Source organism: Peromyscus californicus, unplaced genomic scaffold (genome assembly GCF_007827085.1).
Source record: "Peromyscus californicus insignis strain IS unplaced genomic scaffold, ASM782708v3 Scaffold_5__1_contigs__length_169319896, whole genome shotgun sequence".
In the NCBI taxonomy this organism is placed as follows: domain Eukaryota; kingdom Metazoa; phylum Chordata; class Mammalia; order Rodentia; family Cricetidae; genus Peromyscus; species Peromyscus californicus.
Window position 1 is genome coordinate 145,042,609 of NW_026294573.1, and position 15,739 is coordinate 145,058,347.

The 15,739-nt window shown below is 41.8% G+C and overlaps 1 non-coding gene across 1 annotated transcript; it reads left to right on the forward strand.

Moving 5' to 3' along the window:
• Positions 1 to 15,400: 15,400 nt before the first annotated feature.
• Positions 15,401 to 15,504, forward strand: LOC128098018 (U6 spliceosomal RNA). Its single transcript, XR_008214065.1, has one exon. It is a non-coding gene; the product is annotated as a U6 spliceosomal RNA (small nuclear RNA).
• The last annotated feature ends 235 nt before the right edge of the window (positions 15,505 to 15,739 follow it).

Genomic DNA, 15,739 nt, shown 5'->3' on the forward strand with positions numbered 1-15,739 from the left:
CGAAGTGTTAGGAGCAGAGAAACAATTCATTTTAGCTACATTCTTTTTAATTCTCATTACTTCATTCAATCAGCAACAAAAATAAAAAAATTACAAAATACAGTTGCCCTCTGTGTGTCAAACAAATGATCCTACTGTGTGTCTGGGATTTTGTAGTCTCTAGAAGAAGCCTAAGGGAGGAACACATGGAGTCAAACAGATATCTGAGGAAGGCAGGATTGACGGAGAATTATAACTGATGAAATTCAGATCTAATTTATTCAACATTACCCTCCCCCCAAAGAAAACGTGCGACACTGATGGAATTGCCACTGCTGAATGCAGAATATGAGTTTCTTCCAGTGCTGTCGAGGAGTGTGTCCCCAAGACACAGCCACTTGTTTTCAAGTCAAGCTTTCCTGACACAAAGGCTGCACATGGAGCTCATATACTTGGTGAAGTATTCCCCAAAGGTGTACATTGTTATGGGCTAAATTGTGTCTCTCCAAAATTCCTGTGTTGAAGTCCTACCCCAGATATCTCATAGTGCAATTGCATTGTAGAAAAATTCTTTCAAGGGATATTTAAAATGAAATGCTATTGTCAGGATAGGTCCTTCTCCAATATGATGTGTGTCCTCATAAGAAGACACTAGGACAGAGTCACACAGAGCCAGGGCAGATCATGTGAACACACGAAGAGAGGGTTGCCGTCCATAAGTCAGGAGGAGAAAACTCAGAAAAGACCAACTGCCAACACTTTCATCTTGAGCCCTGTGAGAAAATGAATTCTTTTGTTTACTGCCCCCGCCACCCCACTTGTTATTATGACAGTCTGTGATGGTTAATGTTCACTGCCAAGTTGCCTGGATTTAGAACCACCTCGGAGACATTCCTCTGGGTGTGTGTGTGTGTGAGGGCTTCCCCGGAGACCATCCCATGGGCTGGGGTCCAGAACTGAATGAAAAAAAGAAAAAGGGAAAAGCCAGCAGAATGCCTGCCTCAACTTCCTGATCCACCAAGATGTGAGCACGCAGCCTTATATATCCACCAAGATGTGAGCACACAGCCTTATATATCCGCCAAGATGTGAGCACGGAGCCTTATATATCCACCAAGATGTGAGCACGTAGCCTTATATATCCGCCAAGATGTGAGCACGCAGCTTTATATATCCGCCAAGATGTGAGCACGCAGCCTTATATATCCGCCAGCCATTCTCACCACCAGGCCTTCTCCTGCCAAGAAGGCCTGAACCTTCAAACTGTGAACTCAAATAAATGTCTCCCTCAGGTGCTTCTGGCCAAGTACTTAGCCACGGTGATCAGAATGTCCATCTCACTCCCCTCACATGGGCTTCCAAACTCCAGGGCTTACTTTCTTATTGGAGTTTGACTTTCCCATAGCACTGTCCTTATGTGGAAAGAATACAATGACCAGGTTTCCTAAGAACCTTGGTACACTTGCCTGACCCACTTCCTGTTGTGAATTAGTTAGCTGGCATTCTGGTTAATGCACCTATTCTTATTATATTTAGGATAGTCTCACCTCCAAATCCTTCTCATATTTGAGAGTGGTGGTAAAATTGAGTTTCTGGACATAAAGGGACTTTTTTTTGTTTTAACTTGAACTATTTTTACAGTTACCCTAACTGCGTAACATGAAGTGTTCAGTTTAGAAGTATCTCTTCCTAAGAAATATGTACAACAGCTAGTTCTATCCCATTTCCAGCCCCTTGAAGTTATGTGGACAAAGACAGGCTAGAGGGATGGGAGAGGCTGAGGTGAAAGAGGGTGTTACCTATTCCAAGAACATTAAAAGTATCTTAAAGTTCAGTAGACGTTTTTAAAGGATGTGTTAAAATTCCAGCATGCACTTTACATTGACAATATAAAAACAGTAGCATCAGATTGCTTTGGCAAGCCCATGTGTTAGATGGTCAGTGAGAATGAACACTGCTAGCAGAAATGGTGAGTTAATATGCTAGAGTTAAACTGTGCACCTGAACAGGACAGCTTGGGAACCAACTATCTTTACTGTGATGGCCTCATGACAAAGTTGTTTTTCAATGATCAAAGGTGATGTTTAGTCATGCCATTTTTAGTTTCTTCAATTGAGACTGTGGAGAAAAATCATTTACACTTAAATTTTCATTTTTTCTATAAACAGGATCCTTCTGGCTAGAAAAAGTTTGAAACATCGTATTTCCTCCTTTATGTTCAATGGTGCTTAACTCATTATTATAGCACTGAAATTGAAAATGCATGCATCTTCTGTCCTCCTCACACATTTAAAAATTTACTGGTTTGAAGTCTCTGCAGAGCAAGGTGGCCATCAGTGAGTAGCAAAGGGCTGTTGTCCTTCAGCTGTTTGTACTTGTAAATGCCTTTGCAGTGACAGCCTTTGCTAGGCTGACCCTGGAAGGAAGCTCAGTCCCATGGCAGTCCCACACCTCAAAGAATGCAAATGCTGTTTGTAGCCAGGAAGCTGACCTTGGGGAAAATCTCAATGTCTTGCTGTCCTTGTGATATCAGGTAGCAGGATCTTAATGGACAGAATAAGACCAAGCCGTATATTGTGAACAAGACATGCAAGCGTCTTTTATACAACCTCATTTTGAGCTGTCTCAAACCAAAGCTAGCTAGCACTGTTCAGAGGTGAATAGAGTATACATATTAACAAAAGAAGCACCAGGCTTTTATTGATTTGATAATTTTCCATTGGTCATAGATATGGTTTCTAGAGATGTTTTCCTTCTACTTAAACATTCTGAGCTCCTGGTGTGTGGGCTAACAGGCGGTGATAGTCTTAGGTAAGTTTCTATTGCTGTGATAAACATCATTACCAAAAGGGACTTGAGTAAAAGGTTTATTTGGCTTACATGTCCTGGGCCACAGTCTACTGAGGGAAGTTGAGGCAGGAACTCAAAGAAGGAACTGGAGGTTGGGACTGAAGCAGAAGCCTAGGGGAATCCAGGTGTTCTTAGCCTGCTTTCCTACATAACCTGCTCAAAGACGGCATCACCCACACTAGGCTAGACACTCCCAAATCAATCATTATCAAGAGAATGCCCCACAAATTTGGCAGGACAACCTTATCGAGGCATTTTATTGATTGAAGTTTTCTCTTACCAAAATGATTCTGGCTTGTGCCAAGTTCCCAAAAACCAGCCATCAGTGACTTAACCCAGGAACTGGGTGTTCTCTTGGTCCTGGTATCATCATCTTCCATAAATGTTCTGGCTTCCTGGTTTGATTTTGGCTTTATGGACAGACTGTTCTAGGTGCTTGAGCTGCTTAAGAAGCACAGGCAGTATAGAAACAAACGTATATCTTGAGGTACTGAGCTGTAAAGGGAGGTGCCTTGGGTCTCTACATGCCCAGGCACAAATGGGCACAGCTTCATATTACCCTGTCCCCAACCCTGCAGCCACTTAACTCCATTTACTCAAAGAAAGGTGTATGTGGTTTGGATGGAAATAGGTCAAGTGAACCCTGTTTTATATCTGGGACAGACCATTTCCCAAATGATCAACTGAGGTAGAACAGAGTAGTATCGGCCTCACAGGTCCAGGCAACGAAGGGTTAAACAGATGTACTTTAGTACATGTATGGGCTGTGGTAAAGAGTCAGTGTTTTTCACAAAAGTGACTTCATGTTTTTGTAAGGTAATTTAGCCAATTGCTCTGGTAACATATATATCCAGGGTTCTGAGGCTTGCAAAGCCAATAATGGATTTCTCAGCTATGTGACTTCAAATATGAGCTTTATATATGATATAAGTAAGCAAAGTTCAAAGGAGTAATTACTTTTTTCTGCTCACTAATAATCCCTCTTGTTCTCCCTTGTCGCTTGTTCGGCCATCTTGGCCCTTACTTGCCTTGGCTCATGTAAACCCTTATGTGGGGGACTCCCTATCTTTCTGCAGTCTGCGCTTTAAGACAATGGTGAGAAATGCCCTGACCTCCAAGATCCCTGTGTTTTATTGTAGATCCCACAATTACTTATGAGGGAAAGCATCCCCTCAGCAGGCTTCACAAGCAAGCATTTCACCTGCAAGGAGATGGTTTCAGTCATTGTCAAAATAAAGAAAACTTCTGACAGAATTCTAAGGTGGCATCTGGTGCTGCCATTTGGTGACTAGAGCAAATCTTCCATATCTGTACCTTCTTTATAATACAGTTTATTTCATTTTTAACTAAAGTATAGGTACATCATTTCTTCCTCTTCTCCTCTACCCCTATACCAACCCCACCTCACACTCTCTCGCAAATTCATTGTAACAGGCTTTCTTTTGGGCCACCAACCAACTCCCAAATCATGATGTGGCGACTTATTGGTTTTGAATGCTCAGTCTTAGCTTAGTTCTTGTTTTATTCTGTTTCTCTTTATCTACATTTTGCCTCAGGGCTTTTTTTAAACCCTTCCTTCCTTCCTTCCTTCCTTCCTTCCTTCCTTCCTTCCTTCCTTCCTTTCTTTCTTTCTTTCTTCCTTTCTTTCTCTCTTTCTGTATATTTTACTTTGCTGCTATCTCCAAGTCTGGATGGTAGCTGCCTAGCTTCTGGCCACAGAAACAAACAAAATTTTTGTAAGGTAAAAAAAAATGTTTTTTACCTTACAAAAACATGAAGTCACTTTTGTGAAAAACACTGACTCTTTACCACAGCCCATACATATACTAAAGTACATCTGTTTAACCCTTCGTTGCCTGGACCTGTGAGGCCAATACTACTCTGTTCTACCTCAGTTGATCTTCTCTTTCTCCCACCTTTCCTCTCTCCTATTTGTTCTCTCTGCCTGCCAGCCCTGCCTATCCCTCTCCTGCCTAGCTATTGGCTGTTCAGCTTTTTATTAGACCAACCAGGTGCCTTAGGCAGGCAAAGTGAAACAAATGCAACACATCTTTACATAATTAAACAAATACAGTATAAACAAATGTAACACATCTTTATATCATTAACAAAGGCAGCAGAAACAAATGTAATACATCTTTACACAGTTAAAGTAATATTCTGCAGCATAAATAAATGTAACACATCTTTACTTAGTTAAAATAATATTCTACAACAAAACATGGCCTCATTTTCTTTTTATTGTTGTCAAACACACACAGATACTCACACAGGTGCACACACACACACACACACACACACACACACACACACACACACGCACACACACACACCATGCTAGACTCCCAAAGTAGATGGTTCCTACTATTTTACCCAAGTCATTTCCTCCATTGTTCACTGCACTCCCTGGGTCCTTCCTAAGCTGAGAACACAGAAACTCAGTGATGGACAGCCAGTCCTTACTGCTGAGAACGCAGGCACTCAGTGATGGACAGCCAATCCTAATTTGTGGGAGACAGCTTTAAAGAGCAGTTCAGGCCAATGTGATAGGGTGTGAGAGGAACACACACCATAGCCTAGCAATCTAGTTTGTCCTCTCTTGCCGGCCACAAGAATATATCAGAGACTTAGCTGTGTATTAAAGCTATACCTTGACCTGCCAAGGGTCTGTCAAGAGGCCATTTATTATGAATATTTGGTGTTATCCAGCCTTTAATATTTCAGCTGTTTTCTGCTATGAAACTCTTGCATGCCCAATTATTTCCAGACCATTTGGCTACAGTTCAGCTCCCTGGACCTGCTGAACGTCCAAATTATTAACTCCCCCACTGAGCCTAGGAGATGAGCTGGCTGGAGACACACAGCTTTGCTTCTTGTGCAAATGAAGCTCAGACCATCCCCCTGACCCAAGGCCTAGCAGCTCTCCAGAGCAACTGATGGAGAACAAAAGAAGTTTTTGCATATCAAGGTGAGAGGTACAATAACATTTCTGAGGAGGCAAAGAACCACATGCCCAGGGAAAGAAAGGGCAGCCATTTTCTGTAGAAAGGGACAGAACAGCATAGTGAGAGAGAAGAGAGGACAACAGAGGTTCCCTCGAGGGTAAGCAGATCTCTGGTAGAGTTTTCTGAGTGCCAGGAGTAGAGAGTAGCAGAGACAGAGAAAGAGGATCCAGAGGACGAAGATGAGGCTGGAAGCATAGGAGTTAGTCATTAGCTGGACTACAAGCTAGGGAGCTGGACGGAACTATAATTACGGAGACAGGACTTCATCCCAGAGAAATAGAGTAGATGGATATATAGAGCTTGATCTGTCTAGAGGTATTCCTGCCCTGAATGCCTGGTGGAGCTGTAGCTGTACTGATAGAATTTTGTCTTAGAGGAATAAAGTTAACAGACATAAAAACATAGTGCACATAGATTTTTTTTTCCCTCAGATCCCACGCTGGATGTCGCTAAACCCCCGCGACCCCTGGGTAATCCAAAGTCCTCTCCCAGCTTACATTGAGGTTAGCAATTTATTTAGAGTCATTCTGGATTTAAAAATCATCTTACTGAGGAGCATCTGTAACTGGCTTGTACACAGGCTTCTATCACAGATTAATTTTAGCACAGGTTCCCTAATATTTATTGAGACTTCTCTGTCATATGGCGAAAACCAGGTGTCAAGGGAACAAGGCTGAGAGGAAAGATAGTCATCAGCTATAAAAAACCATGGTGGGATAACTGAGTCCAAGTTGCTCACAGTTGTTGCATGTGAGGAATGAATACATAAATAGAAAACGTCGAGAGGCCGGCCCCCAGCTCCCATCTTGCTCCGGACTTCCCTTTTGGAACACTGGTGAGTACACTTCCTTGCCCCAGACCCCATCCCTGGGCACCAGCCACTCCAGGGAAGACCTGCCCAACTTGGCCCCAGGTTCTGGCCACCGGGCAGGTTCCCTGCTAGCCCCACCGGGAAGGATCCCCTTCTCCAAGACCCCTGGCAGACCCTGCAGTCTCCACGCCCTGCCCCCACGCCCATCCGCCTGAGCCCCAAGCCTCTTCCTGAGACTTAGAGGCCGGCCCCCAGCTCCCATCTTGCTCCGGACTTCCCTTTTGGAACACTGGTCTGTCTGAACCAAGTGTGCGGATAAGGCCAAGAACGAACCACAAGGAGATGGGCAGACGTCAAGGCAGAAACATATACAACAAAATGAATAGCAATACAGCATCACCAGGCCCTAGCCCTCCTCCAACACCTAGACCTGAACATCAGAAATTGGAAGAAGCAGAAGAAAACAGCCTTATGAATGACATCATGAAGAAGCTAGAGGCTTGTGTAGAGGAAAAGACAAAAAAATGTGAAGAACGCTGTAAACAACTAGAGGAAAGGGCAAACAAATTAGAAGAAATCAATAAAGTCCTGGAAGAAAACAATAAAATACTGAGAGAAAATCAAGAAAAATCAATGAAACAAATGAAGGAAACAGTCCAAGACCTGAAAAGGGAAATAGAAAAAATGAAGAAGACACAAACAGAGGGAATGCTGGAAATAGAAAATCTGAGAAAACGATTGGGAACTTCAGATGCAAGTATAATCAACAGAATGCAAGAGATGGAAGAGAGGATCTCTAGCGTTGAAGATACAGTAGAAGAAATACATTCATCAGTCAAAGAAAACACTAAAGCCAACAAAGTCATGAACCAAAATGTCCAAGAAATTTGGGACACCATGAAAAGACCCAACCTACGAATAATAGGGGTCGAAGAAGGAGAAGAATACCAACTCAAGGGCACAGAAAATATATTCAACAAGATCATAGAAGAAAACTTTCCCAACTTAAAGAAGGAAATGCCTATGAAGATACAAGAAGCTTATAGAACACCAAACAGACTAGACCCCCCAAAAAAGTCCCCTCGCCACATAATAGTTAAACAACTAAACGTACAGAATAAAGAAAGAATATTAAGAGCAGCAAAGGAAAAAGGCCAAGTTACATATAAAGGCAAACCCATCAGAATAACACCCGATTTCTCAATGGAGACTTTGAAAGCCAGAAGAACCTGGACAGATGTAATGCAGACACTAAGAGACCATGGATGTCAGCCTAGACTAATATACCCAGCAAAACTTTCAATCACCATAGATGGAGTGAACAAGACATTCCATGACAAAGCCAGATTTAAACAATACTTATCCACAAACCCAGCCCTACAGAAAGCACTAGAAGGAAAATTCCAACCTAAGGAAGTCAGATACACCCTCGAAAACACAGGCAACAGATAAAGCCACAGCAGTAAACCCCAACGTATAGAAGTACCCACACATCACCACCAAAAAATAACAGGAATGAACAATCACTGGTCATTAATTTCCCTCAATATCAATGGTCTTAATTCACCTATAAAAAGACATAGGCTTACAGAATGGATACGAAAGCAGGACCCATCTTTCTGCTGCATACAAGAAACACATCTCAAATTCAAAGATAGACACTACCTAAAAATAAAAGGCTGGGAAAAGACTTTCCAATCAAACAGTCTTAAGAAACAAGCGGGTGTAGCCATCCTGATATCCAGCAAAATAGACTTCAAACTAAAATCAATCAAAAGAGATCAAGAAGGGCATTACATACTCATCACAGGAAAGATCCACCAAGATGAAGTCTCAATTCTGAATATTTATGCCCCAAACACAAGGGCACCCACATATGTAAAAGAAACATTACTAAAGCTTAAATCACATATAAAACCCCACACATTAATAGTGGGAGACCTCAACACCCCACTTTCACCACTGGACAGATTTCCCAAATTGAAACTTAACAGAGAAATAAAGGACTTAACTGATGTCATGACTCAAATGGACTTAATCGATATCTACAGAACATTCCATCCTAACAAAAAAGAATATACCTTCTTCTCAGCACCCCATGGAACCTTCTCTAAAATTGACCCCATACTTGGCCACAAAACAAATCTAAACAGATACAAAACAATTGGAATAACCTCCTGTGTTCTATCAGACCACCATGGTCTAAAGTTGGATTTCAACAACAACAAAAACTACAGAAAACCTGCAATCTCATGGAAACTGAATAATACCCAACTGAATCACCAATGGGTTAAGGAAGAAATAAAGAAAGAAATTAAAGACTTCCTAGAGATCAATGAAATTGAAGACACCACATATCCAAATTTATGGGACACTATGAAAGCAGTACTAAGAGGGAAATTCATAGCACTAAATGCCCACATAAATAAGTTGGAGAAATCTCACACTAGAGACTTAACAGCATACCTGAAAGCTCTAGAACAAGAAGAAGCACAGTCTCCCAGGAAAAATAGACGCCAGGAAATTATCAAAGTGAGAGCTGAAATCAATAAAATACAAACAAAGAGAACAATACAAAAAATTAATGAAACAAAGAGTTGGTTCTTTGAGAAAATCAACAAGATAGACAAGACCTTATCCAAACTAACCAAAAGACAGAGAGAGAGCATCCAAATCAACAAAATCAGAAATGAAAAGGGGGACATAACAACAGACATTGAGGAAATCCAGAGAATCATCAGATCATACTTCAAAAACCTCTATTCAACAAAACTGGAAAACCTAAAAGAAATGGATAACTTTCTGGATAGGTACCACATACCTAAGTTAAATCAAGACCAGATAAACTATTTAAATAGTCCAATAACCCCTAACGAAATAGAAACAGTCATTAAAAGTCTCCCAACCAAAAAAAGCCCAGGACCAGATGGTTTCAGCGCAGAATTCTACCAGATCTTCAAAGAAGAGTTAATACCAATACTCTCTAAATTGTTCCACACAATAGAAACAGAAGGAACATTACCAAACTCCTTCTACGAGGCTACAATTACCCTAATTCCTAAACCAAACAAGGATACAACAAAGAAAGAGAACTACAGACCGATCTCCCTCATGAACATTGATGCAAAAATACTCAATAAAATACTGGCAAACAGACTCCAAGAACACATCAAAACAATTATCCACCATGATCAAGTAGGATTCATTCCAGGGATGCAAGGGTGGTTCAACATACGAAAGTCCGTCAATGTAATACACCATATAAACAAACTCAAAGAAAAAAACCATATGATCATCTCACTGGATGCAGAAAAGGCATTTGACAAAATCCAACACCCCTTCATGATAAAGGTATTGGAGCGATCAGGAATACAGGGAACATACCTAAACATAATAAAGGCAATTTACAGCAAGCCAACAGCCAACATCAAATTAAATGGAGAGAAACTCAAAGCAATTCCACTAAAATCAGGAATGAGGCAAGGCTGTCCACTCTCCCCATACTTATTCAATATAGTACTTGAAGTTCTAGCCAGAGCAATAAGACAACATAAGGAGATTAAGGGGATACAAATTGGAAAGGAAGAAGTCAAGCTTTCCCTATTTGCAGATGACATGATAGTATACTTGAGCGACCCCAAAGATTCCACCAAGGAACTGATACAGCTTATAAACACCTTCAGCAACATAGCAGGATACAAGATCAACTCAAAAAAATCAGTAGCCCTCCTATATACAATGGACAAAGAAGCGGAGAAGGAAATCAGAGATACATCACCCTTTACTATAGCCACAAATGACATAAAATACCTTGGGGTAACACTAACCAAGCAAGTGAAGGACCTATATGACAAGAACTTTAAGTCCCTGAAAAAAGAAATTGAAGAAGATGTCAGAAAATGGAAAGATCTCCCATGCTCATGGATAGGCAGGACTAACATAGTAAAAATGGCAATCTTACCAAAAGCAATCTACAGATTCAATGCAATCCCCATCAAAATACCAACACAATTCTTCACAGACCTGGAAAAAATAATACTCAACTTCATATGGAAAAACAAAAAACCCAGGATAGCCAAAGGAATCCTGTACAATAACACAACTTCTGGAGGCATCACGATCCCTGACTTCAAGCTCTACTATAGAGCTACAGTAATAAAAACAGCTTGGTACTGGCATAAAAACCGACATGTGGACCAATGGAATAGAATTGAAGACCCTGACATTAATCCGCACACCTATGAACATATAATTTTTGACAAAGAAGCCAAAAGTGCACAATGGAAAAAAGAAAGCATCTTCAACAAATGGTGCTGGCAAAACTGGATATCAACATGTAGAAGGCTGCAAATAGATCCATATCTATCACAGTGCACAAAACTTAAGTCCAAGTGGATCAAGGACCTCAACATAAATCCAGCTACTCTGAACCTGCTAGAAGAGAAAGTAGGAAGTAGTCTTGAACGCATTGGCATAGGAGACTACTTCCTAAATAGAACACTAGTAGCACAGACTCTGAGAGAAACAATCAATCAATGGGACCTCTTGAAACTGAGAAGCTTTTGTAGAGCAAAGGATACGGTCAACAAGGCAAAGCAACAGCCTACAGAATGGGAAAAGATCTTCACCAACCCCACATCTGACAGAGGACTGATATCCAGAATATATAAGGAATTCAAGAAATTAGACATCAAAATGCCCAACAGTCCAATTAAGAAATGGGCTATAGAACTAAACAGAGAATTCTCAACAGAGGAAACTCAAATGGCCGAAAGACATTTAAGGAACTGCTCAACATCCCTAATCATCAGGGAAATGCAAATCAAAACAACTCTGAGATACCACCTTATGCCTGTCAGAATGGCTAAGATCAAAAACACTGAAGACACCTTATGCTGGAGAGGATGTGGAGCTAGGGGAACTCTCCTCCACTGCTGGTGGGAATGCAAGCTTGTACAACCACTTTGGAAATCAATATGGTGCTTTCTTAGAAAATTGGGAATCAATCTCCCCCAAGATCCAGCTATACCACTCTTGGGCAAATACCCAAGAAATGCTCAACCACACCATAAGAGCACTTGTTCAGCTATGTTCATATCAGCATTGTTTGTAATAGCCAGAACATGGAAACAACCCAGATGCCCTTCAACTGAAGAATGGATAAACAAAATGTGGTACATATACACAATGGAATACTACTCAGCAGAGAAAAACAATGGCATCATGAGGTTTGCAGACAAATGGATGGATCTAGAAAAAATCATCCTGAGTGAGGTAACCCAGACTCAGAAAGACAAACATGGTATGTACTCACTCATAGCAGGATACTAGACATGAAACAAGGATGACTTGTCTGCTACTCACATCACCAGGGAGGCTACCTGGAAAACAGGACCCCAAGAAAGACACAGGGATCGCCCAATGACAGAGAAATGGAAGGAGATCTACATGAACAGCCTGGACATGAGTGGGGGTAATGAAGGGCGAGGGTCGAGGGAAAGAGAGCTTGGGGGAGCGGGAGATCCCAGCTGGATCAACAACAGAGAGGGAGAACAAGGAATAGGAGACCATGGTAAATGAAGACCACATGAGAATAGGAAGAAGCAAAGTGCTAGAGAGGCCCACAGAAATCCACAAAGATACCCACACAACAGACTGCTGGCAATGGTCGAGAGACAGCCCGAACTGACCTACTCTGGTGATGGGATGGCTAAACACCCTAATTGTTGTGCTAGAAACCTCATCCAACTACTGAGGGATCTGGATGCAGAGATCCATGACTAGGCCCTGGGTGGATCTCTGGGAGTCCAATTAGCGAGAATGAGGAGGGTTTATATGAGCGAGAATTGTTGAGACCAAGGTTGGATAAAGCACAGGGACAAATAGCCAAATGAATGGAAACACATGAACTATGAACCAATGGCTGAGGGGTCCCCACTGGATCAGGCCCTCCGAATGGGTGAGACAGTTGATTGGCTTGATCTGTTTGGGAGGCATCCAGTCAGTGGGACCAGATCTTGTGCTCATTGCATGAGTTGACTGTTTGAAACCTGGGGCCTATGCAGGATTGTTTGGCTCGGCCTGGGAGGAGGGGACTAGACCTACCTGGACTGAGTCTACCAGGTTGACCTCAGTCTGTGGGGAAGGCTTTGCCCTGGAGGAGATGGGAATGGGGGGGAGGGTTGGGGGGAAGGTGAGGGGGACGGGAGGGGGGAGAACAAGGGAATCCGTGGCTGATATGTAGAACTGAATTGTATTGCAAAATAAATTAAAATAAATTAAAAAAAACAAAAAAAAACCAAAAATAAAACCAAAAAACAAACAAACAAACAAAAAAAACGTCACTGGAATGTGCCCATGCATAGGAACAACTCAGCTGTCACTCAGGGAGTTTTCTGTATGTCCTTCTCTAAAGTCATGCAGTCTTGCACATACTCTCTGTCTCTTCTTCTTTTTTTTTATTGGGGGTAAAATTGTTGTCAAAGAACTGAATGCTGTATGTAGAAAGTGATGTGAGGCCAGAGAAAAGGGAGCAGATCCAGAGCTGCACAGGGGGCAATTTGTTGGAGTTTTGCTGACAGAAGTGTGATCAAAAGTGGCCTCAAGACGAGCCAACCCCTGAGATTTGGGTCAGAAGACAGGGGCTCATGCAGGGGTCAGGACAAAAGCTGAGTGTTCTTTATTTGTCATTTATCTCAAGCTAATGTCAAAGATGTCAGGCATGTTCTCAAGGCTGACGGCCCTGGGTCTGGTGCAGAGCTCCATTTAGCACTCTGATGCTTTGCTCATCTGTAGCACACTGGGGGACAAGGAGGAGAAAACAGGCCGGGGCCAGTGGGGGCGGGTGATGGGATTAGGACTCGGATAGCTTCAGGTCTTGGGAGACACAGAAATGCACAGCACATTTGTATTTTACCAAAGAAACTTTGTAGTTTTGAATATGGAAATAAAAAATGAGCGTAAATACTTATTGCCTTTTGTGCATGGTTATAGTTTTAAAGGCTGTTTGACTGCTTTGTTTTTAGTTGTGTGTGTATGCATGTGAGTGTGCCCAAGGAAGCCAGAAGCACTGGGTTTCCCTGGGGCTGTAATAACAGGTGGTTATCAGCTGCCTAATGTGAGCATGCAGAGCTGAATTTGGGTTCTATAGAAGAGGAGTGACCACTACTCACCAATGCGCCATCGCTCTAGGCCCTCCTAACAGCTATTACTAACTGCAATCTACCTCCGTTTATACTTATCGAATCCTAGGAAACGGGCTCTTTAAAAGTATCCTTTTCATTCTCTGTCTCTGTTCCTGAGACAGAGTCTCTCTGTGTAGTCCAAGCTGGCTACAAACTTCTGCCTCAGGCTCCCAAGTTCTGGGATTACAAGTGTGACTTACCATGCCCACCAATAATCTTACATTCTTGCCAAGTGAAGTCCTTGGCAGCCTTCCAGTGCTCTGAATGGATTCAGATTGGAAAACGAGATTGTCCTCAGAATTTTAAAGTCTCAGTGAGCCAGTTTTTATTCCAAAGGATTGTTCTAAATTCCTGTCAGTCATCTTTCCAGTCTTAGAGGAACTGAACAAGACCACAAGACTTGAACTAGAAGCAAAATATCTCTGATTTTTGCTCTGCAGAACGCAGAGCTTGAACAGTAGGAGGGAAAATGCATCCTGACAACCGTCATGTATTCCAGGCATTGTGCAGCCTCCGTGAGCCGAGCTACTTGGCTGGACATTGTCCACATTGTAGCACAAAAGTAATTAGTTAGACCTAAAGGGAACTGGGGCTTCAGCAGAGCCCACAGGCACTTCCCATGCTGCTGTTAATTCCCAGTCTCCATTTGCTTCTGTGATAGAGGGTCCTCCTGGGTAGAAATTGCTCAGTGTAGCGTGGAGAAAAAGCAATGGCCACTACTTCTAATTATGCTGTGGGATATGCTGGTTTCTCTTCAGATTATATTAATCTTTAGTCTTTTACAGTTTGACCACGGAGCTCAGTGGAGCCATCAAGTCTTATACAATCCCCACAAAGTCTTCTTTGCCTATTTCTGAAGGCATTTCATGGAGGCTTTCAAAAAGAAAATAAAAAACCCAAAGTCTGAGTTTCAATTAGAGATACAAAGGCAATAGTCACTAACTTCAACTGTGGGGAATATAATTACCAGGTTCATTTCAGCTTCAAAGCATTCAAATGGAGCAGAGATGTTCATTCGGGTAACATTAATATGCGTCAGAAATGAAAAACCAGATGTTGGTCATAGTCATATAATTGCTTTTAAAAAACTCACTGAGTCTTTTCAAGATAGGGGAATCAATTAGTGAATAGTAAGTTACTTTCAAAAAGAAAATCTGCCCACAGTTTATTGTGCAAAGGTATTATTAGAAAATGTATTTTTGAACAGTGAATACATTCTTAGCTTAAAAATAAGACATTTGACTAGAAAAAAAATTAAAGCCACTTATCAGGTACAGTGATGTGTGACCGTAGCCAGCTACTGGACGGGCTAAAGCAGTATGGCTGCTTGATGCCGGGAGTTCAAGATCAGCTTGAATAACATAGTGAGACTTTTCAGACATTTGAGTCACATACAACATTCCAACTTGAAACTTGCCATTAAAACTAGAAGATATTTTTTACATAAAAATGTTTTAATTTTGCATACAGCTAAGTTTGAACCTTTGATGTTTTAAGTAAGTAGTATAAAATGAAAAAGTAAGCTCAGAGTCTCCTTCATAATGCCTTAAAAAAGAAAATCAAAATCAGCTGCTCTCTCCAGTGGCACATATATTAAAACAGAAACAATACGGGAAAGATCAGCAAGACCCCTGCACAGGGATGACAGGAAATCTATGAAGCATCCCATATTTAAAAAATAAATGAACAAATGAAAATCAAAATCTAAATCTAAAGATGCCACAGGTGAAGCGATGAGACTTTCCTTTCAAAGTGAGCGGAATGAATGAGAGCTGCTTCCCGGGGATCTGAATCCAGGGTTTCAGACACGGGACACCTGTCCCGTTCCACTCCCATGCTCTGCCTTCTGCAGCCTCAGTGTTAACCTGGGATTTTCAGAGGCACCTCAGTATTTGCCTCTCAAGGGCTGT